The sequence below is a fragment of the Podarcis melisellensis genome, assembly GCF_964234715.1.
Source record: "Podarcis melisellensis genome assembly, chromosome: 7".
Classification (NCBI taxonomy): domain Eukaryota; kingdom Metazoa; phylum Chordata; class Lepidosauria; order Squamata; family Lacertidae; genus Podarcis; species Podarcis melisellensis.
The window spans coordinates 34,193,055-34,215,029 of record NC_138539.1 but is presented as its reverse complement, the minus strand read 5'-3'; the positions used below and the strand labels follow the sequence as shown (position 1 = coordinate 34,215,029).

The 21,975-nt window shown below is 41.5% G+C and overlaps 1 protein-coding gene across 7 annotated transcripts in view; it reads left to right on the top strand.

Moving 5' to 3' along the window:
• Window positions 1–21,975, top strand: part of LOC309373903 (serine/threonine-protein kinase Sgk3) — a 53,227-nt gene that overhangs the window by 6,143 nt on the left and 25,109 nt on the right. For 5 of the 7 annotated variants that reach the window (XM_081918443.1, XM_081918444.1, XM_081918447.1 and 2 more), the window contains exon 2: window positions 21,014–21,121. The gene's annotated coding sequence lies outside the window, so the exon portion shown is untranslated. Of the gene's footprint in view, window positions 1–21,013; window positions 21,122–21,530; window positions 21,736–21,975 lie in introns of all 7 variants that reach the window. The other 2 variants (XM_081918446.1, XM_081918445.1) reach the window with 1 other exon arrangement.

Here is a 21,975-nt window from a genome sequence, read left to right as displayed (position 1 = left end):
AAAAGGCTGCATGTGAATACACATGATGGAAATGGCATCTTCTGCAATTCAGGAGCCAGTGTGGTGTGGTGGTTAAGAGCACAGGTAGGCAACCTAAGGCCTGGGGGCCAGATGCAGCCCAATCGCCTTCTCAGTCCGGCCCGCGGACATGTTTTTACATGAGTAGAATGTGTCCTGGTTAAGAGTATTGAACTAGCACTTCAGAGACCAGGGTTCAAAGCTCCACTCAGCCATGAAGCTCCCTGAGTGACTTTGGGCCTGTCACTGCCTCTCAGCCTAACCTACCTGACAGGGATGTTGTGGGGAGTAAATGAGAAGGAGAACGTTGAGCTCTGTGAAGGAAAAGGTGGGATGTAAATGCTAATAAATAAATGTTGTAAGGGATGTGGTTTCCATGGCAGCCCCCCTGGCTTTGTAATTGCTATATTTAATTGTATTATCAGGCTAGCCCTGAAACCGTGCAGATTTTCTTTCAATAACTGTATATATAACCAGTTACAGATAGGTAGCCGTGTTGGTCTGCCATAGTCAAAACAAAAAAAATTCCTTCCAGTAGCACCTTAAAGACCAACTAAGTTAGTTCTTGGTATGAGCTTTCGTGTGCATGCACACTTCTTCAGATACACAGTGTGCATGCACACAAAAGCTCATACCAAGAACTAACTTAGTTGGTCTTTAAGGTGCTACTGGAAGGATTTTTTTTTGTTTTGTATATATAACATGAGTGAGACTTGTTGCCTGAGGAGAAATGGGGTATGGCAACATTACTGTATGGCGCTGCCAAGGGTTTGCCTTGGGTTACATGAAATGGTTCTTGTGCACAAAATTTAAAATAAAACAGAGCTAATCATCACAATCTACTGTGATAGATTAAAGAAATTTTAATACTAGACATTTTAAAAAATAAATAATAAAGTCCTTACTGTTATCTTTTTATATTTCTTTAAATTCATTTAAAATATTTGGTATATGATACTGAGATGAAACAAGTGGTGCATAAAAGTTCAGTCCCCAAGTGGTCAGTGAGGGGGAAAGACCAGCTGTGCTCCAATGAAAGTGGTGTTACAGAAGAATACAGGCTACTTGGTTCATGTTAATTGTACCTAGTAATTCTAGGCAGAGGATCCTGTTTTTCAGTTCAGTGATTTCAGATGGCTATTTCTATCTAGCAGGATATTGTCTTCACACATCACAAAATCAGGTGTTGAGCTGAGAACATAATGCTCAGTTAACATGTAAGCTAAGTCAAATGGAGGCTTTGCACAAATGAGCAAATATTTGGTGGACTCACAGAGCCCGGTCCTGCTGCTGCTATGCCTCGGTGTTGGGGTTTTTTGGTGGTGGCAGGTTGTTGCTGTTGTTTCTTTCTAGTATCTATAGTTTAGATTTAGTTGTGATTTATGTGTAAATTGTTTAGTTTGGCTGTGTATTTTAAAAATGTTATATTTATTGTTTATGACTACTTTTGTTATGTTGCATTTTGCATGTTGTAAGCCCCCTTCAACATGGTTTGCTGTGGAAAGGCAGCATACAAATAAAACTATGTATGCACGTATGTATGTATGCATGCATGCATGCATGCATGCATGTATGCACCCAGGGCAAAGCGATGGTTTGACTTCGCATTACATCCAAACCTAGAGCTGTGGCTTGTCTCCCTGAGATGAACCACAAGGAGTAAAGGCCCTGGAGTGTGTAGAGTGACACAAACCATGAACAAGGTTTTGGATGTAACAGTAAACCAAATCATGGTCATTCACACAAACTCATGGTTTTGCAGGTTGCATGTGAACTGGGTCCCTGTACTGGGCTGGGAGCAGTGGGTGCTGTTCATGAACCCTGTCTAATCCTTCAGCTTTGTGATTTTACTACTGTATAACATTGAACTGAACTGATTTGTAGAGGAAGGCAATGAAAATATTTGGTGTTTGAGGTAAAATCTCTGTGTCCTCTTCACTGTCTTCAAGTTTTGGCATGTTAGCTGCTTGCTCTCACTTAGTGTTTACTGTGCAATAAGCAAAGCAGGTGGGCCATTGTATGAAACTGCTCTGAGAGGCAAGGTTTTCTTATTGTTCTAGCAATTCATCTTCTGAATGAAATCTGCTGTGGCTTTAAGCCGACCTGGTTCCGAATTAGGGTTGCTTTAGTCTTGGACGTTTATTGCGGCTGCGCAGGAAGCAACTGTTCATGAAGGGAAAATATAATTCCAGCACTTACAGTTGACTGAGTGGGCTTCCTCCACGCCCTTAAATATGTCAGTTTAACACTTGGGATTTCAAGGCATTATTTTTATGACCTATGATTTTGATTGCACACCTTAGCATTTTTAAACACCAGGGGTCTGTAGTGGCTGCTTGGGGAATAGGAGGAGCCTGATGGGCACACCTGTTCTCACTTCCTGCCTCACATGTCAATGGAATGGCATCCTGTGTTACCCCTGGACACTGTTCTCTCGTCCTGCAGCAAATATCAAGTATTGAATTACAATACAGGCCCTTGCTTTTTTGGCTGAAACTCTGGGGCAATGGTTAATGCAGCCCCATCCATAAATTGCTCCATCCAGAGCCCATATAGACTCTGCAGACAAAAAGCAGTGAAGAGGATAATGAGTCTAGCATGTAGAAATTATGAGAAAAGCTTGGATAAAATTTGGATTTCTGGTTGGAAGCTGCATCTGAATCGCCAAATGAGCAGGACCTGCTGGAGTAGAGAAATGGGCTGACAGTAGAAGGATGCATGCCAAAGTGGGTAGGAAGTCCTTTTCAACGACTTGTGTGTGTTTAAGCTGCCTCCAGAAACTTAAGATGTATCACACCCTTTCTTTGGTGCCTACATAGCAAAGATGTGGCAACTAAAAGGATCGAGGAAGCAGTTAAAAATGTGTCAGTGCATGCATGCCAACTTCAAATCCTGTTGCTCTTTGGGTTGGGTTGCAAATGAATTGTGGTGAGTTTGTGTGTGTAAAGGAGAGTGAGTATTTATGTAGGTGTCACTATACTGCCCTTCACTATACTACACCAGGTGGTGCACAACATATCAAAACACATCAATGCAGAGTCTTAAAAAGGATTAAAACTTCAGCACAAAATAGAAACAGCGTAAACTAAGGACTCATCCACACTTCTGCTTGTTCTATGATTTCTAGACATGGGTCCGAAAGGTTTTTCTTTTCTCCTACTGCTTTCTTTAGGAAAACCTGCTGTTTACCACTGAATCAGAACAAAGGTCAACCCTCAGGACGAAACAAAGACCTCTCAGACCCATGCCTAGAACAAGTGCAAGTGTGGATGAGCCCTGAAATAACATAAAACAGCAGAGGGTATAATAAAAAGCTGCCCTCAGAAATACTACACCTCTTCACTTCCCAAAGCCTGGCAAAAGAAGCATGTTTTCCTCACTGAGGTGAGATGTACCCTGATGGTTCTGAAGTTTTGTTGAAATAAACAGGCAGCTTGTCAACCAGGTATGCAGTGACACAGGTTGCAATGACTATAAAAGCTTCCTGCTGCTGGAAGCTTGCTACTACGCCGGCACATTTGGTTTTTAAAAACAACCTATAAGCTATTGTGGATTATATCTAAGTATCTAAATGTTATTCAATTTTCCAGGGGAAGGAATGTGGAACATTAAGATATACACAGTAAATCATTTGCCCAGAGGACGTATTTGCTGCTGCCAGCTGAAAACTGAATCTGATTAATCTACAGTGCTATTTTTAATTATGTAAAAATTGTTGCTCCTCTAATTCTTCTTTTTTCTGTTTGAACCCCAACAAATTTCTTGTGGAAAAGGCAGTTGATGTCTTACTGCCTCTGACCACAATCTCCTTCATTGTAATTTTAGTTAGTGAAGACAGGAGATGGCTTTCAGGTAAGTGGGCTCTAGACAGGAGTGTAAGTACTGTAAATACTTAAGTAGCTTACAATGGGTGATATCCAACATTAGTCATACTTAAAATAGACATCTGAAGGCAGCCCTGTATGCTTTTATATTTGTTGGAAGTGTCCCATAGTGGCTGGGGCAACCCAGTCAGATGGGTAGGGTACAAATTATAAAAATATTACATATTATTATTAGACTAATTGAAATCAGTGGGTTTCAGATACTTACGGTAGGTCAATTGATTTCAGTGGATCTGCTCTACATACGACTTAGCTGGATTTTACCGAGGGGATTTACAAAGCACTAACACAGCTGTAGAGAGAAAGGAGCAATAGGACATAGACATTTTTCTGTAATTTACTGAGTTGTCAGGAAAGCATTTTTAATCCGTAATAATATTCTGCATTGCACTTGAACCGGAGTGTGTATAAAGGGGAGGGGAGGAATTGTGCCTCCATTTTTAAAAGAAGGGTTGTTAGTACGTTGCATAGCAGATGAATAGGATTCTTCATGCACTCATCTGCTGCCAAACACTGATGTTATTTGAAAACAAAGACTTTCTTCAGAGCAAAGTTTAGGCTGGCATGGCTATGAATCCCAGAATTATTTTACATTTGGATGAAAACAGTGGTGCCCTTGTACTTGTAGAGTGCTGGAAAGCTGCTCATCCCCAAGTCAAACCCTGGTAAGCAACTCTTTTTAATCTTGTTTGCAAATCCGCTCTTCTCCTGGTAGATACTGAAAAACAAACTTGAAATTTAAAACTAAATTTGGGCTAAAACTATTTGAGCCTATAACAGAAATTGACAGTATCGTAGGCCGTGCAGGTTGATCAGTCAAAGACAATTGCATTCATGCACAACTAGGGCTGCAAAAGTGAGAAGCAGGTATGTTGAGTGTCCAGTTTCTGCATGTGTGTGTATTGGTATAACAACTTTGAGCCAAGGGAGTGAGTTATGCAGCCATCCATTTAGGTGAGAGCCCAACTAGACATGGAGAAACTGTGTTGAAACACCTGTTCTGTTCGTCTATAAAGTGGGAATAGAAGTAGTCTATGCTTTGCACTGGGGGTGGGGAATTTTTTTTCCAGCCTGGGGGCCACATTCCTTTCTAGGCAACCTTTTGGGGGCCACATGCCAGTGGTGGATTGGGCCAGAAGCAAAAGCAGGCAGAGCAACAAATGTTCATTTTATGTTGGTACAGTAGGTTTCTTTCTACACAAGAATTCATGACAGAGTTCAAGGGCACATTTAAACCAGGCAAAAGCATTCAAGGCCAATGAGGAGTTAGGATCATGGAGCAGTGATGCGGCCTGCCCCATCACTGCCCCTTAGTTCCACTATTTATATGGCTGTCAGAGTTGAAAGTATCTCAGATACAACATGGACAAGTTAACTTTAAGGATAGCAAATAGCATTATAACATGATCCAACAGCCTAACTTGCATTTTGAATCACCTGAATTCTGGATTTCAGTATATATTGGAGCTTTCTCCCTTATAAATGTATGGGCATCTAGTTTGGCCCTACGTTAATAATACTGATTTTAGAATGAGCCTTTAAATTATCTGTCTTCTGTTCCTAATCTGCATGTGATTTTTTTGACTTCTTAAATATTAAAGATGGATATACTAAATTTTCTAGACCAACCTTATAAATTGGGAACAGTAGGAAGCTGAGGAAGTTTCCCCCCTCATCTCATAGCAAGAGTTGAAAATGCAAAATAGATAGGAACTTGCAACAGTAGACTAAAGAAGTTGAATGGGTTGCTAGATTCTCAGCTCATTGGGGCTGACACTGTCTCAAAGTGATGAATAGTCACTCCTTAGTGCAAAGGAGGTCTGATTAGATCTATCCGGAGGTATTCAAGTACAGCTTGACTTCATTTATTTTAAAGGCCTCGTTTGTTATATGCTGGAGTAAGATTTCCTTATCACCTTGTTTTGACTCTGATGGCATTTCTTGGCAATGCAAACCTATTTGGAGATGCTTGTGGAATTTCAGTGGTTGCCCTACAGGGCTGGCATAAATTTCAAGCATTCTCATATTTTACTTGTGAAGCGATATTCAGAGTGGATTTGGGGAGTAAAGAGCTATCTCTGATACCAAGATAATGGAAAACCCTACTAAGATGTAGCATCCCTCCACAGAAGCGTATTTGACCACCATCTGCGTAATTCATAATTACAGTACTCTAACACAAAGTTCAGCCTCCTAATTTGGGGCATTGAGGGTTTATTTTTAGTGGAGTAACTGGTTTTTTGACAACAGTTTTTAGAAGATGGATTCAACCAGGAGTTGTAGGGAGCTGAGATCTTGCCATGTTGAAGCAAACAAATGGCTAATTACCATGGCCAAAGGCCCCGTTAGCTGTGCCTTTGCAACATCACCATCATATCAATATGGTCATGAGAATGACCTTTCAGTATCCTTTTATAACTGTCTAAAGCAAAATAAGCAAACCTTTAAAGTTTCTGATCTTTTTGGAAAGCTATATATCTTTAAAAAATGATCTAAACCTAATTATCACCCCCCCATTCCTTTTTATTTAGAATTTATAGTACACAGCTGAGCATTAAAGAGAGAACCATTTTGTTAGTATCATAAACTCAATAGGTTGCAAGATTTCCTACTTACTTTTGCATTCTTTTTGGTTCAACTTAATTTTTCAAGTTCAAGTCTGAGCATATCCAGACTTGACTACTGTTTGGAATCTTCCCTGCTACAGTAGCTGTAAGCTTCTGTCGTTTTATAAGAGAAGATTATATGCGAGATAATTAGGTGCCAGATTGTAGGTCCTCAGTTTATCCTCTTTGTAGACTAGAAATGCGTTAAAAAAAGAAAGAAGAAGAAGTAGGGTGCGAAGTTTTTTGTTCGTTTCATTTTGTTCTTGGTAAGTTATGATGAAATGTCCCTCACACAGGAAATAAAGAGAGAGAGAGATTTCTTCAGGAACTAAATTCTCTCTCTCGCTACTCATTGTTTTGGAGTAGCGTTTTGTTTGGTTCTCCCCTCCCATTTTCCTTCTTTTATTTGTCCATCATATGATCCCTAAAAAAGGTAAAGGTAAAGGTACCCCTGCCCGTACGGGCCAGTCTTGCCAGACTCTGGGGTTGTGCGCCCATCTCACTTAAGAGGCCAGGGGCCAGCGCTGTCCGGAGACACTTCCGGGTCACATGGCCAGTGTGACATCGCTGCTCTGGCGAGCCAGAGCTGCACACGGAAACGCCGTTTACCTTCCCGCTGGTAAGCGGTCCCTATTTATCTACTTGCACCCGGAGGTGCTTTCGAACTGCTAGGTTGGCAGGCGCTGGGACCGAGCAGCGGGTGCGCACCCCGCAGCAGGGATTCGAACCGCCGACCTTTCGATCAGCAAGTCCTAGGCGCTGAGGCTTTAACCCACAGCGCCACCTGTGTCCCCATATGATCCCTAGAGTTAACCAAATTATTTTTCATGCCTGAAATTCACTGTTTGTTTTAAAGTGATCGTGAGAGTTGGTTTACATTTTCCACAACTGATGTTTCATAAGTTCACACTACCCCATCTCTGTGTGTCACAGATAACTCCGTAAATATATCAGTCACTTCTCCTGAGATGAAAGAGAGGTAATTTCAGAGCCCTTTAAGGAACAGGAACACTTTGTCCCACTTTTATCTTATTTCAGCACACTAGTCTTGAGCACACGTGAGTTGCTTCTAAGAGTGATAGTAGCATGACTGTACCTTGTATCATTAAAAGCTGTTTAAAATGTGTGTTGATGTAATATTTGCTATTTGATACATTAATAAGTCACGATCTAAACTCAACTTGCATGACTAACTCTTGAGTACCCCACCCAATGGGGCTTTTAACTTAATATTTTCTTTTTAGAAAAACCACCCATACTCTCTGTGCTTTCTGGCAAATAGGATTTTGAAACTTAGAAGTCTCAGTTTCTAGAGGAGTAGTTGCATTAGTTTGTTGCAATAAAAATAACAGTGTCTTGTGACACCTTCAAGTCAAACTTTAACGTTTCAGGCATTTTCTGCAATTTAACTGTAAACTTCCCAGATCCCTATGACACCAAGCTTTGAGTCTACTTCAGTTTCTTTTTTCACTGCACCTGCCATAATTGGTGGGGTGTTGAGCAGGTCATAATAGATTGGTTTGGTTGCTGTATCAAGACCACCACCCCCCAAAAAAATTGGGAGTTAGCTACCCCTGCTTTAGGCAGAGCTAAGTACCTCTCTGCACTGGAGTTGTAGCCACAAGATGGCCTACCAAACAAATTTTGGCTTTTTACAATGCCTACGTGAAATGATTGTGTTAGTGTTCCACGATGCACCATCTCAGTTTTAAATCTAGCAGTGTCTTGTCATTGACACATAGTAATTATATAGTAATCTTTATGGTAAAATTACTATCCCCAGGCAAATGGTGCTTGACTGCAGCAGAAGCACACGTATTTATGGGGTGGAGTGGGGAGTATTTTGAAAGTATTATATAAGTGCTTACATGAGGTCTATTTCTGTTTTATAAAGAGCAGGTTTCTCTTTGTATTGTGGGCCACACAATTCTGAATTTTGTAGAAGATCATGCATTAAAACCTTGCATCGTGTAGTACTTGTTTTGCTTGTTACTTGTTATTTATTAATTTCCCCTATTTCTTTCTTGCCTTTTATGTATATTTTACAATTTATTTTAGTCTCTTTATGGTAGGGAGAAGGGAATCTGTAGCCTTCAGGTGTTGGACCAGTGGCACCATCTCCAACATTGGGCCCAACCTCTGTGCATTGAGTGAAGGTCTCAAGGGAGAGCAGCATTCCTGCTTACAGGGAGGAGTTTTCATGGCTACAGCCAGCATCCCTTTTCAAAACATTACTCAGTGTACGGAGCTTGGAGCACAAGAAACACTTGAATGTGGGAATCTGAAACCCATCTTTACAGCTCATGAATGTGCCTGAGTGCTACTGCTCTAATTAGAGACCCAGCCATTGTAATATTTGGAACTTGTCTTGTAATTTAAGTCTTGTCTTTAATTCCTCTGTTTCAGCTGCAAAGAAGAAAGCATTAGCACTTACTTAAATTTCTAATTTAGGCATTGTGTTAACAAGCAGGAGTGAAGGTCTGGTCACACATGACACTAGAGCTGAAGAGAGACATCATATTTTTAGAGCAATGGGTCTGATTTGGAAGCTCCCTTGCCATGTTTAAATCCTATTCTACCTCCAGGGCTAAGTCCTTGGGGAGTGGGGACAGCTTTGCAAGTTCTTCTCAGATGTTCTTTCTGCCTTCACCTTAAAAGTGTATTTGTACTCCTCTCATTTTTCAGCATATGCTGGAGCATGGCCACTGTGGGACAGAAGAAAGGCAGCCATTTAAAAAATGACAACTGTAAATTCATATTCCCAATATGGCTGCAGAAATGCAAAACAAACGAAAAGACACACAGCTTATAGTTTTATGTGAAAAGATCATGAGTTTTTAGAAACATTAAAAACTAAAATATATGCACCCCGTTTAGTAGAAGAGGCAAGTCAGTTTGCTTTCCCTTGTGTAAACTGAGCTGCTTCTTTGCTTGCATTGAGGGGACAGCTTTGAAATTGAGGAGCACTCTGTGCATGTTAAATGATGTCTTTACAGCAGTGTAGCCCTAAAGCCTGGCTGATTGCTGGCCAGTGGCGTAGCGTGGGGGGTGCAGGGGGGGCCGGCCGCACCGGGCGCAACATCTGGGGGTTAGGGTTAGAGGCGCAAATCCACGGGTTAGGGGGTGCAAATTACTTGCCTTGCCCCGGGTGCTGACAACCCACGCTACGCCACTGTTGCTGGCAGCTGAATTAATCAATAGTTTCACTCCTATCAAAGTGATTTCACAGGAGACTTCTGATTTTACCTCTCCCCGCAACGGACGTGCTCCATGGGTGCTCCGTGTAGGAGCGATTGTTGGAGGGATTTCTGGGGCTACGGGACCCCTAAAAGACCCTGAGCCGAAATATATCCAGCGGCGTCGGAAAGGGACATCAGTATTCTACACCTTTTCGGGCAAAAGAACATGGAGACCCAGACGCATCAAAGTGATTTCACAAGATCAGCCTCCACTTAGCAGGCACTTTCCAGATCTTTTTGCAGGGCAGCTTCCAGTGGCCTCAGCCAGCACAACTGTGCTGAATGGAGTTGTAGTCCAAAACATCTGGACGACACCACCTAAGGGAAGGCTGCCCAATATAATTTCCTAAGTGCTGGAATATGCATGTCAAGTAACTTGGAGCAATGGTGCTTCCTTTAGAAATACAGAAACATTATGCAGTGTTATAATACTGCATCTTCTAGCACATAAGACCATGTGGTTTTAGTTTACTCAATCAATTTTCTACCCTAGAGTGATTCTTCTTACATATGCACATCGTTTTGTGAGAAACAGGAATGAGAAATATATTTATTATTTTGTGTATGTTCGGTTTCTGAACGTAATTCGTTCCAGAAAACCGTTCGAGTTCCGAAACATTCGAAAACCGAAAACTCAATACAGAAGCCTCAGAACGGAAAAATTAATATGAATAAACTCAATAAGGAAGCCGCTTTGGAAGTTCGACTTCCGAGGCGTGTTTGAAAACAGAAGCATTTACTTCCGGGTTTATGGCGTTTGAGTTCCGAAACATTCATCAACGGAGGAGTTCGAAAACCGAGGTTCCACTGTATTAGCAAACTTTGATAACAGCTAAGATTTTCAACCAGAGTTAAATGTTGCAAAGTTAGGTTTACGATGTCATCTTTGACAAATGTAACCAGTCTTCTCACAGGTGAATGTATTAGTCACAGACCTCACAGTGCTCCCTGCTAAGCTGAATTCGTTAATATAATTTCAAGAACGTGGTTTAGAAACTGAATACCAAAGAGAGGGAATGCATCAGAGAAATTAAGTGTTTTATGCTCGGGATAATGCCTACTGATTTAGCAGTACATTATTAGGTACTATGATATGCACAGTGTTTGTGCATGTGGGGTGGTGTTGGTATGTAATTGTGATGAGAGACTGTTTTAAACTGGCATTCTAAGTTAGCATTCAACTGCTTCATTTTTCCGCTTCACTTTAGTTAGGGTGATAAACGTTGGGAAGCTAAAATTCTGCACGTATTCCTAGATGGATAAGGAACTGCAAACAGGTGGTGTATGCATGTTTTCCTGAGTGGAAGAAAAAAAACTTGATTGAGAAACCAGCAATATTCATGTGAAGTCCCAAGCAGGCTCCTGGCAATTGTGCCAATTGTCTGTTCAGATGGGAGAGCACAGATGGCTTCACCGAACCATCTATTCTTCTCTAAAAACAGGATTGATCCTATTGCCAACTGTTTAGTGCTGCGTGCTGCTGTTTTCTGCAACAGTGCTCACATTCCTCTGCTTAATTGTGCCAGAAATACTGCTGATAACTAAAAGACTCAAACTGAAGCGAGAAAACATTTGAAAGCATAACTCCTCCTTTCCCTTCGCCTTCCCACTTTCCCAACTTGTAAAAGTAAGGGAGCTTGGCTAGAACCCTTTATACCTGATATGTTAGTTCTCTAAATGCAGGACGTTAAAAAAAAATCAACCCCATCAGGGAAGCATTTAAAGCTGCCATCAGTCTCTTCTGTAACCCAAAGTAGTCCTGTCCTAGCTAAGACCCCCTGAACCTCAGGAGAGATTTTGGTGCCAGAGGAAGCAGCTTCTAGGGGCAGAAGGGAGTGGGACTGTCACGTTCCTCCCATACACATCTGGATCCAGCCAATTCTTTCTGGGGGGAAAATCCATGTTTATTTTAACACTCTGTTCAAATTGCAATCACATTTTCCAGTTTTCTTCTGTGAAAAGTGCTTTCCTTTAAATTGTCACAAGGTCTAGCAATAGGTAGGAAGCAGGGAACAGTGAGCTGCTTGTCTAGGTTGGATCCTGCTCCCAGTCTCTAGCATACACTTGGTCCTTAAGTTTCATTTTTCATTCCTGGCCAAACTGCTGTAAATGTCAAGCACATTTTCTCCTGAAGAAAAGCTTCAAGTGTTGGTAATTGCTGTGTCAGTGCAATTTTTCAGATTTTTGTTTCGTTGCCTGCCACCATACTTATGTTGACATTTCCCCACTTTACTAATTTATTGCTTTTTGTCAAATGTACTGCAGACGGCACCCAAATTATATTTTGAGTTATGGAGATGGTGTTGATTTTTTCAATGGATTGATGCAGAAGCAATTCATTGCGCTTCAGACAACAGCATAAAAAAATGTACTGGGGACCTTCATAAATATTGCAGTACCTAAAACAGGGCAGTTGCATAACTAGGAAAAGAGGCTGCCGTGCAGCTTGCTCTCATCACTGCTTATCAACCTTGGCAAATGTAGTGGCACATCAAAAGCATCAGGATAGTTACCCCCTCTTCCAAATACCATTCTTAGAGTAAAAAGGAAACACTGATTATGATATTTACAAAAAAGCTGTGGGGAAAGCTGTTTTCTTAGCATTCAGCAGTCTGAAAAGAAACTGCATTTATCCTTGCTAGGTTAGAAAATATCTTATTAGTGTTTGATTCTGCATGTTTGTAGCAGTGTAATATGTGCTTGGGTGACCCAGTAAAAGATTTGCGTTGCAATGCAATTAATTCAGTCTCTTCCTGCGCATGAAGGGAGGGGAGATTAGAATTAGGGATGGAGGAGAAATTTGATTCAGTTTGCATTAAAACCTAGATATTTCAAATTTGTAGTTTCTAAAACAATATGAAAACTGAAGCACAGCCATCCTTCAAAATTTGCACTTATCCAAATTGTGCAATGTAGCTCTCCAACCGATGTTTACAAAAATGTTTACATTAGGAGGACTGCATAAAAATGTATACAATAGTAAAAATAGCACACAGAATGCATTATATTAGGAAGAATTGCTAGTAACAATGTGTGCATTATTTAAAACAGCAGACAAAAATGTGTTTGTCAGGAGAAATAAGCTGACTAAAATGCTGACAAATTGCTGCAGATTCTTTTAGGACTGGAAAAATGAGAAACATCAACAACCCTATGGCAGAGGCGGAGGAAGGGAGTGCGGTTGGTGTGGTCCAACCTGGGTGTCACCACTGAGGGGGGACAAAAGGCCGGCGGCACTCACCGCAGGCCCTCCAGCGTGCATGAGCCTTGCGTCTCTCCTGGGAGAGATGTGGTGGCTTGGGTGCATACAGGCTCTGCCCTGTCCAAACAGTATGTCCGCTGCCTCCCCCCCCCCCCCAGTTGTAGGGCAGCTGAGTGGGAGAAGGCAGGCAGACTCTGGAGGCCCTGCGGTGCGCCATGCCCCTACGGGTGGCTGGCCCTGCTCCTGCCCAAGCGGATTCCTCCACCGCTGCCCTATGGCGCTTCTCTTGTATTTAAAAGCTTCTAACCACATCATGGGCTTGATTGTAGGGTTCCTTCCAGTGGGGAGCAGATACCATGGGAAAAGACCCCCACAACTTGCTTCCATGTGGCTGACAGCCTTGAAATGGTACAGGTGGGCCCATGGGGAAAGCACTTAGCACAGCGACTGTGTCATCTTTAAAGGGTTGTTTGTTGTTCTGTCTTCACTGTCTTAAGCCAAGAAGGCCTCAAGGCAACTTGAAACAGAAATGCGGTATAAACAAATACAGTATAATATATCAAAGAAAAAACAACAAGGAACAATGACTAAAATATCCATGTACTTAATACAAAGACAATTAAAATCCCACAACCTCAGCATGATCACCATAAACACAACAAAGCCAACAAACAGCCCCATGACTATAAAAAAAGAAAGATCAGCGCAATCAGATACCTGGGAGAAGAGGAAAGTCTTGACCTGGTGCTCTTCTTGCCATCTTTTGAGTGCTAGGCTTGTGAATCTTCATAGTGAAAAGAGGTGCTTCATTTAACAGTTGTCACTAAATTTGGTCTATCCAGGTTAAACTAAACCTATTAATTTTTTTCAGCCATACAGTTAGGTAACAGTAAATTGTATTCATGGGACATCAAAAGTTTCTTCTAATGCTTTTTAATTTTACCTTGACAAAAGCAAGCTTTCTAGATAGTGGAGATGAGGCTTGCAACATCTGTTCAAAAATAAGAAAGCATAATTTAAAAATGCACAGTTCGTAAGTTGCAGTGAGAGAACCTCCCAAATTTACTTAATTCACAGCTTGTGTTTGAGAGCTGCTAGTTCAGTGTTTTGATTGCTGTTTTATAATTAATCATGCCTGCCCGTTTCTCTTTGAAGTTTGTTTTTAAAAAACACTTCTGGTGACTCATTGAATTAAAACTTGGTGTAACATTGGTAAGAATGCTGGCAGATATGCCTCAAAAACAGGATTTTATAAACTGATGCCTCTGCAGTGTGGACACTGATAAGCTTCTGTTGACTCCACTTCAAAGGGTGTTGTTTCGTTTTGGGAAATCCAAAATGCTGATTTTGTGAAAGCAGAGCCTTTAAAAATTTTAAACAAGAGCAATGTGTTTGCATTTTCCTTGGTGGTAATTAGTTCAAGGGTGAATTTTTCCTATTCCCATTCAGAACTCAGAACAGCATTGTTTAGGAGAACATAAAAAGTCAGTATATTTACTTTTGTACATAATGTAATGAGAAAGCTCTTAGTATTAATGAGAAAATATTCTAGCAGGAATGCACCACCTTTTCTAAACTAAAAAACGCCAAGTGGTATTACATTTCCTTAAAGGGGAGTTGCTCCAAACCCTTGATCATAGTGATCTGAGAGCGCTGCTGTGACCCAGAGTAATACTAGGCTAGACGAACAAATAATCTGACCTGGCATAAGGCAGCTTCTGGCCTTCTATGATGGGCATGCATATGCGAACAAATTAACTCATACCCATTCCTCACTCTTTGTGGATAGACATCCCAGTTCAGTATAGTGTTCTGTATTATTCAATTAACTTTCTCTTCTGTAGTAATCCCTAACAGATGTCCAGGGCTGGATCTGTGCAGTTTGTGACATTGATTTTTTTTAACCGGTCTTCAGTGAAGTTACATTTAGAAAACCTGATGTTAAATAATTCAGACATACAGCATCATCGTGGTTATTTGTGATTCAATCTGTTGTGATTCAATCCACTGAAATGTGCTACTCCTTGTAAAGCGTGGAAGGAAGAACTGCATGGAGTTGCGTGACAAAGACCCCTGTGAATTGCCCACATTGGTTTTTAGTGGCTTTCAGAAAACCACAAGTGGAAACATGGGAATTCCAACTAATATATCAACTTGTTAAATTTCTAGTTGACTTTTTGACTTAACTAGATGGACTAAGAGGAGAGCATTGTCCTCAATTTCTTGAAAGAGTGTCTTCACCCCCATTGTTCAGCCTGGACACTGAGGTCCAGCTCGAAGGACCTTCTGGCAGTTCCCTCCCTGCGAGAAGTAGAGCTGCAGGGAACCAGGCAGAGGGCCTTCTCAGTAGTGGCAACTGCCCTGTGGAACGCCCTCCCATCAGATGTCAAGGAATTAAACAACTATCTGACTTTTAGAAAATATCTGAAGGCAACAATTTTTAGGGAAGTTTTTAATATTTGATGTTTTATCCTGTTTTTAATATTCTGTTGGGAGCCGCCCAAAGTGGCTGGGGAAAGCCAGCCAGATGGGCTGGGTATGTATGTATGTATGTATGTATGTATGCATGTACGTACAGTGGTACCTCGGGTTAAGTACTTAATTCTTTCTGGAGGTCCGTTCTTAACCTGAAACTGTTCTTAACCTGAAGCACCACTTTAGCTAATGGAGCCTTCTGCTGCGCCGCCGGAGCACAATTTCTGTTCTCATCCTGAAGCAAAGTTCTTAACCCGAGGTACTATTTCTGGGTTAGCCGAGTCTGTAACCTGAAGCGTATGTAACCCGAGGTACCACTGTATAAATAAATAAAATTCCACTTATTTTTGCTATCTATATTTTCTCTTTACTTTCTTGTTTGTTTTGAAAAGTTATAAGCTGCCCTTCAATTAAATGGTTCTAAAGGCAGCTTTCAAGCAATAAATAATAATGCTATACACAAACAAACCTCACACAGACAACCCAGCAGCCTTTAGTCTTCTGCCTGATGGAAAAGATTCAGAGTATACTTCCTATCCCTTTGTGTCTGCAGTCCAAGGGCAAAACTGGCAGCTGAGTGTTCTTTGTGGCAGAGATGTCACATACTATCTCGCACTGTGTATCTGAAGAAGTGTGCATGCACACGAAAGCTCATATCAAGAACTAACTTAGTTGGTCTTTAAGGTGCTACTGGAAGGAATTTTTTTTGTTTTGACTATGGCAGACCAACACGGCTACCTATCTGTAACTGGAACTATCTCGCACTATTTGTCATATTCTTGTCTCTCGGCTGGGCATTCCAAACGAGGGTCTTCTCACAGAAGCCATTTTTGTGCATACACATCTGCAAATGCACATCTGGTAGTAATCTGCTGTGCACATCTGACATCTTCTTCCTAGCCTCTTGCAGGAATATCTCATTTTTCCTCCACTTGGAGACTCCGTGTTTGGATCTGGGAAATGCAGGGCTACCCTCCCCATGCACGTTCTCCCTCCCACCCACCTAAACATACTGTTGTTGCAACCATTATTGGAATATATTTATACAAATGTCACCAATACCTACTGGATATGGGATATGAAGTAGTGGCAAGTGTTCACATTCATACCGCTCTATAAACTCCTATTTATTTGCTTAGACATTTTTCTAAAATGCCTTTGGCTGTGCACCTCCCCTCCTGGAATGCTTTCCCAGCTGTGCTGGAATCTGTTAATTCTGATCTCATGCTATCTTCATGAGGATTAAGATGACCAAAATTCTGCCTCAACCATACGGTGACACTTTCAAACATGATTCTATGTATGTAAGTCATATCGGCACACATTTCAGAGGTTTGCAAATAATGTGAGTTTGGAGACACGCGCTTGTGTTCATGCCATAGCCAGTCATCATGCCTTGAGAACCTTAGAAAAGTCTTGTAGGGACAGATCGTCCTCCAAGAGTGGCCTGCCATTATTTTGCCCCTTCTGGAAGAAAAGATACCAGTGGGAATATTTAGCAGACCAGTGGCTAGAAGGGAAAGATTTTAGCTAGGGATGGGGAAGGCCTGGTCTTCAGATGTTTTTGAAGTCCCAAATGCCATCAGTATCAGACAGCAGAAGTCACAGATGAAAGGAGGTGGAGTCCAACAACCTCTTTAGGGCCACGGGTTCCGAGCCCTGATTCCGAGCCATTGCCCACCTGCCATTCCTGTGCTCCCATCACAGCATTTGGTATTGCTTTTCATTCAACACAAAAAGTTGGAAGAGTGGCTCACATGTTCCCCATGTAATTTTCAATTTAGCTCTCACTGTAAAAGGAAATGAAGCTATCTAGTGTGAGGAGTATCTACACTACCAGCTTTAATTGTCATTCCCAATCCTGGGAACTGTAGTTATTTGGTAATATTCATGGCTTCGTCCTAGCAGTATACTGGGGCCAACCTAGGATGGGGGTGAAGCATTGAAACAAGAGTCCATAAAGCCATATAACAACTTAGTTTCCTTTGGTTGAAAAGACCTGCAGTTTAAGAAGAGGAGCTATGAGGGACCTAATTTACACTGCTTGTCACTCCCATGAACAGGTTTTTGGTGTTGGCTGATGGGCAGTAAAGAGACTTGAGGGTTCTTATCACCCTCACCATGAATAAACATTTATAAGACTTCTAGGGAGAAGCCCCAAGGGTTAAAGGGATAGAAAACTGATACAAGTTTGTGGAACAGTTGTACCCAGTCTGTTTGCCTTTATTTCCCACTAGACATGGCAAAGGGAGGACAGTATGAACAGTAGGTTAATAATAATAGTAATTATTATTATTATTATTTGGCTGGGTTTCCCTATGGGTGGCTTACAGAATATATAAAACATAATAAAGCATCAAACTTAAAAAACTTCCTAAAACAGGGTTGCCTTCAGATGTCTTCTAAAAGTTGTATAGTTCTTTGTCATCTGAAGGGAGGGCATTCTACAGTGAGGGCGCCACTACCAAGAAGGCCCTCTGCCTAGTTCCCTGTAACTTCACTTCTCGCAGTGAGGGAACCAGCAGAAGACCCTCGGAGGAGCACCTCAGTGTCTGGGCTAAGTGAGACACTGTCTGGGGTGGAGACACTCCTTCAGGTATACTTGGCCCAGAGGGTTTAGGGCTTTAAAGGTCAGCACCAACACTTGGATGTCAGTAGAGCAGGGGTAGTGAACCTGGTGCCCTCCAGATGTCGCTTTACTTCAGCTCCCATCAGCCCCAGACAGCATGGCCAATGGAGATGGATGATGAGAGTTACAGTCTCACAACTTGCCGGTGGTGGCATGTTGCTCTGCATATGCTCAAGGACACTTTCTTCTTTATCTGACCTCGAACTCGGCAGCTCTTATCTCTGCAACAGAATGTACTAGGTATTTGCATAATTTAGACCTTGAAGATAATTTATTTTGCTCCGTCAGCCAGAAAAGGTCGTCAAAAGAAATGTAGGACATTTTCAGGCAGTGTAAGATTGCTGTAGTGTAAGATTCTCCTCATTCCACTCTGTAGCTATTTCGATTCAAGTTATGATCTTGCCACTAACAAAATGTGTACTTTGTCCTGCTTGAGGAATATTGGTGTCTACTTTTGGGATTTGCTGTAACTCTGATTTTCCTTTCCCTACCCCATTAGACCACTTTAGTGAACAGTGTCGGTTTATTCCTTAACCTATCCAGGTACTTTCTGAGTAGCCTTTGAGCCCCACCATCAAGTAGCTGCTACTGTCTAATTAGTCAGACTATTAGACTGCTTAATTAAAATCCTTTAATTAGAGGAATCCACTAATTAGGCAGAGCCAACTTTCTAGTAGCATATTAGACAGAGCAAGCATGGGTGGGCCAATAAATCCAAGATCCAGTTAAAATTGAATTTATTTAACTTTATATGAGTTTAACAAGGCATTAATTAAATTTAAAAGTGGGAAAGCTTGTAAAGTGCCCCAAACACATAACAAGACAAGCTTCCTATACTACATGGTTCCTGTGATGTTCTTTCCTCAGGAGGGTCATTAACGTTCCTGGTTGCAGAAAATAACCACTTGTTCAAGTGCAAATCATGTTAAGTACGTGTACTCTTAGAATAAAGAGGCCTCAAGAAATACTCTCACACACACACAAGCACACACTCCTGGTCTCTCTTTAATGATTAGCGTCTCAACCAAAGAGGAATATATGCATTAGGCAGCAAAATCATCATAGGGAGGATGAAAGGGGTGGGTGGAAGCAAAAGCAAGGCATGACAGGTTTATACTAAGTACTCATACAAAAGTATGCAACATAGGGAAACTGTAAAGTTTCCTTGTGTTGAAATGGTGATGCCATAGCCTTTCCTGCTATGTAACTGGCTAATCCCTGGTTTGAGTACCCGTGTGAGACTAGTCTTCCTGCAGGAAGTTGAGCACATACACGGACAACAGTGACAAGCAGCTGGCTTGCAAGGGGTGGGTGGGAATTTTGATAATTCTGCTGGTGGATGATGGACTTTAATGCCCAAAGGAAACTGGCCTGCATCCACACATGGTCAAGGAAAACTGAAACTTTCAGTTGTAGAAATATGGGGCTGATGATCAGGTTAAATTGACACACTTGAAAAATCCAGTGAGTTTCCTTCACAGTTGTGTATTCATCCCTTTATGGTTTCAGTTCCTGGTTTTTGAAGTGGGGTGATGTTTTCAGTTCTCCCTTCTATTTACTGGAAAAAAATCTTGCTTTGCTTGCAATCTGTGTGGCGAGTAACAATTAGACAAGCTGGTAGCTGAAGACTGCAAATGTAGCCTGATAAATTCCCACCCATTTATCTCCAGGACAAGTTGACAGCATGTTGTGGTTCTCCCCAGTAATTTCTGCGGTTTTGGAACTTGCACAGTCTGTTTTACAAGACAGTCTGTTTGCTGTTTTGAGACCTTTGAACTACATTCAGTGACTAGAAGTGTCACAGCTCAGCCACTGTTGTATTATTCATGCAGTCAGGTGCTTTAAAACTAGCAGGGCACATAGCCTTAATGTGACTATGAATTTTGAAGAGCTGCTGTGCCTAGCAGTTAACCCTTATTCGTTTCAAAATTCCAAATAGATTTTCTTTGACTATAAATTACTTTGGTTATAAATGCTCCGAAGGTTTCCCTGTCCCCAGCCCGCAGATTTGATATTTCAGGCCTTTTAATTGAACACAAAAACATAGTTGTTGCAGAGTAGGTTTTTCACTCACCACAAGGAAGGCAGGTGCAGCTGTAAGCATAAACTATAAACCTATACAGTGGTACCTTGGGTTAAGAACTTAATTTGTTCCAGAGGTCCGTTCTTAACCTGAAACTGTTCTTAACCTGAAGCACCACTTTAGCTAATGGGGCCTCCTGCTGCTGCCGTGCCGCTGGAGCACAATTTCTGTTCTCTGTTCTGTCCTGAAGCAAAAGTTCTTAACCTGAGGTACTATTTCTGGGTTTCCTGAAGCGTATGTAACCCGAGGTACCACTGTAATCAGCTATTACTGGTTACTGCATAAGCAAGGAGTAAAGGCGAAAGAGAAACTAAATTCACAACTCAAGAAGGACACTTAACTTCCTGGGCATAGAATCATTAACCTTTTGGTGACCTTTTCTCTCAGTACAATGAGTATTAATTAAAGACTGTTGCTTATTCCAACAGAGATAAGGTACAGTGGTACCTCAGGATACATATGCTTCAGGTTACATACGCTTCAGGTTACAGACTCTACTAACCCAGAAATAGTGCTTCAGGTTAAGAACTTTGCTTCAGGATGAGAACAGAAATTGTGCTCTGGTGGCGCGGTGGCAGCAGGAGGCCCCATTAGCTAAAGTGGTGCTTCAGGTTAAGAACAGTTTCAGGTTAAGAACGGACCTCCAGAACAAATTAAGTACTTAACCCGAGGTACCACTGTATTTAAGAATAGGCTTCTTTAAGAACTAGTAATAGTCTGAACTTGGCTGTGAAGTTGAAGGTGCTATCAAAATTAATAACCAATTTACCAAATTTTCAATAGGGCTATATTAAATATGGACAAAAGTTGATTAAAGAGTTAATAGATAATATTGGTTGGTTAGTCTCTTTTAACTTAATATCTTTGCTGTGTGTAGGTCTGTCCTGCAGCCAGAATTGATCTTTGCAAAGCTGTGGTTTGCAAGCTCTTCATCGCTGACGTTACCCATTGCTGGATTTGTACCTTGCTCCCAAGAGACTGAAAGGTAAGGGATCCCTGCAAATAATCTCACATTGCTTACAGTTTATTTTTGTTAACAGTTGTGCTTTGCTGTAAAGCACAATCCAAACTTTCCATATTACCTTTTTCTCCTGTGTTGAAATAACATAATGGAAAAACCTTCATATAAACCAGGCATATCCAACTTTTAAGAGACTGAGATCTACTCCCACTATTAAAACTGGCAGTGATCTACCCAAGTTGTTGTGCTTTTGGGGGGCGGGTCCAGTGATCTACCATGGACACCCCGTGATCTACCAGTAGATTGTTGGACACCCCTGATATAAACTATTGATGTAGTAGGGGGAGAGTTGCAAGACTACTATGCTCCTTGAGATTCTAGCAGATGCTTTATGAAAGTCATTCATGCCACAGTTATGCTATGATTTTTACAGATGGGACCAAATCAAGATGACATGTGGGAGCAGCATTGGTCTGTACAGACCACGCTTTTGCAAGGAAGTTCCCTTCTAAATCAGCAAGTATTCACTGCAGATTTCCCCCCTGTCTCACTAGCCTTGAATTACATTACATTCCTGGACTAGGAAAAGCCTGTTACTTAATGCTAATTCCTGGAATTCATGCCCTAGAGTCGTTCAGGTACAACATGTACTTGTTCTTCTTTAATCTTCTCTGAGTTGGAGGCACTTTATTCTTTTGACTTTTGTGTCGTTTGCGGGATTTAGCAACTCGTTGGAAACAAAGGCAATAAGCTGTCTGAGCAGGGTCCACGTTGACATTTGGTGTGTACAGATTACATTTAATGACGTTATTCTCGTTGTCAAATCCCTGGTGATGGGACCACCATGGCAAGAGCTCAGAAAAATCCCAACCCCAACA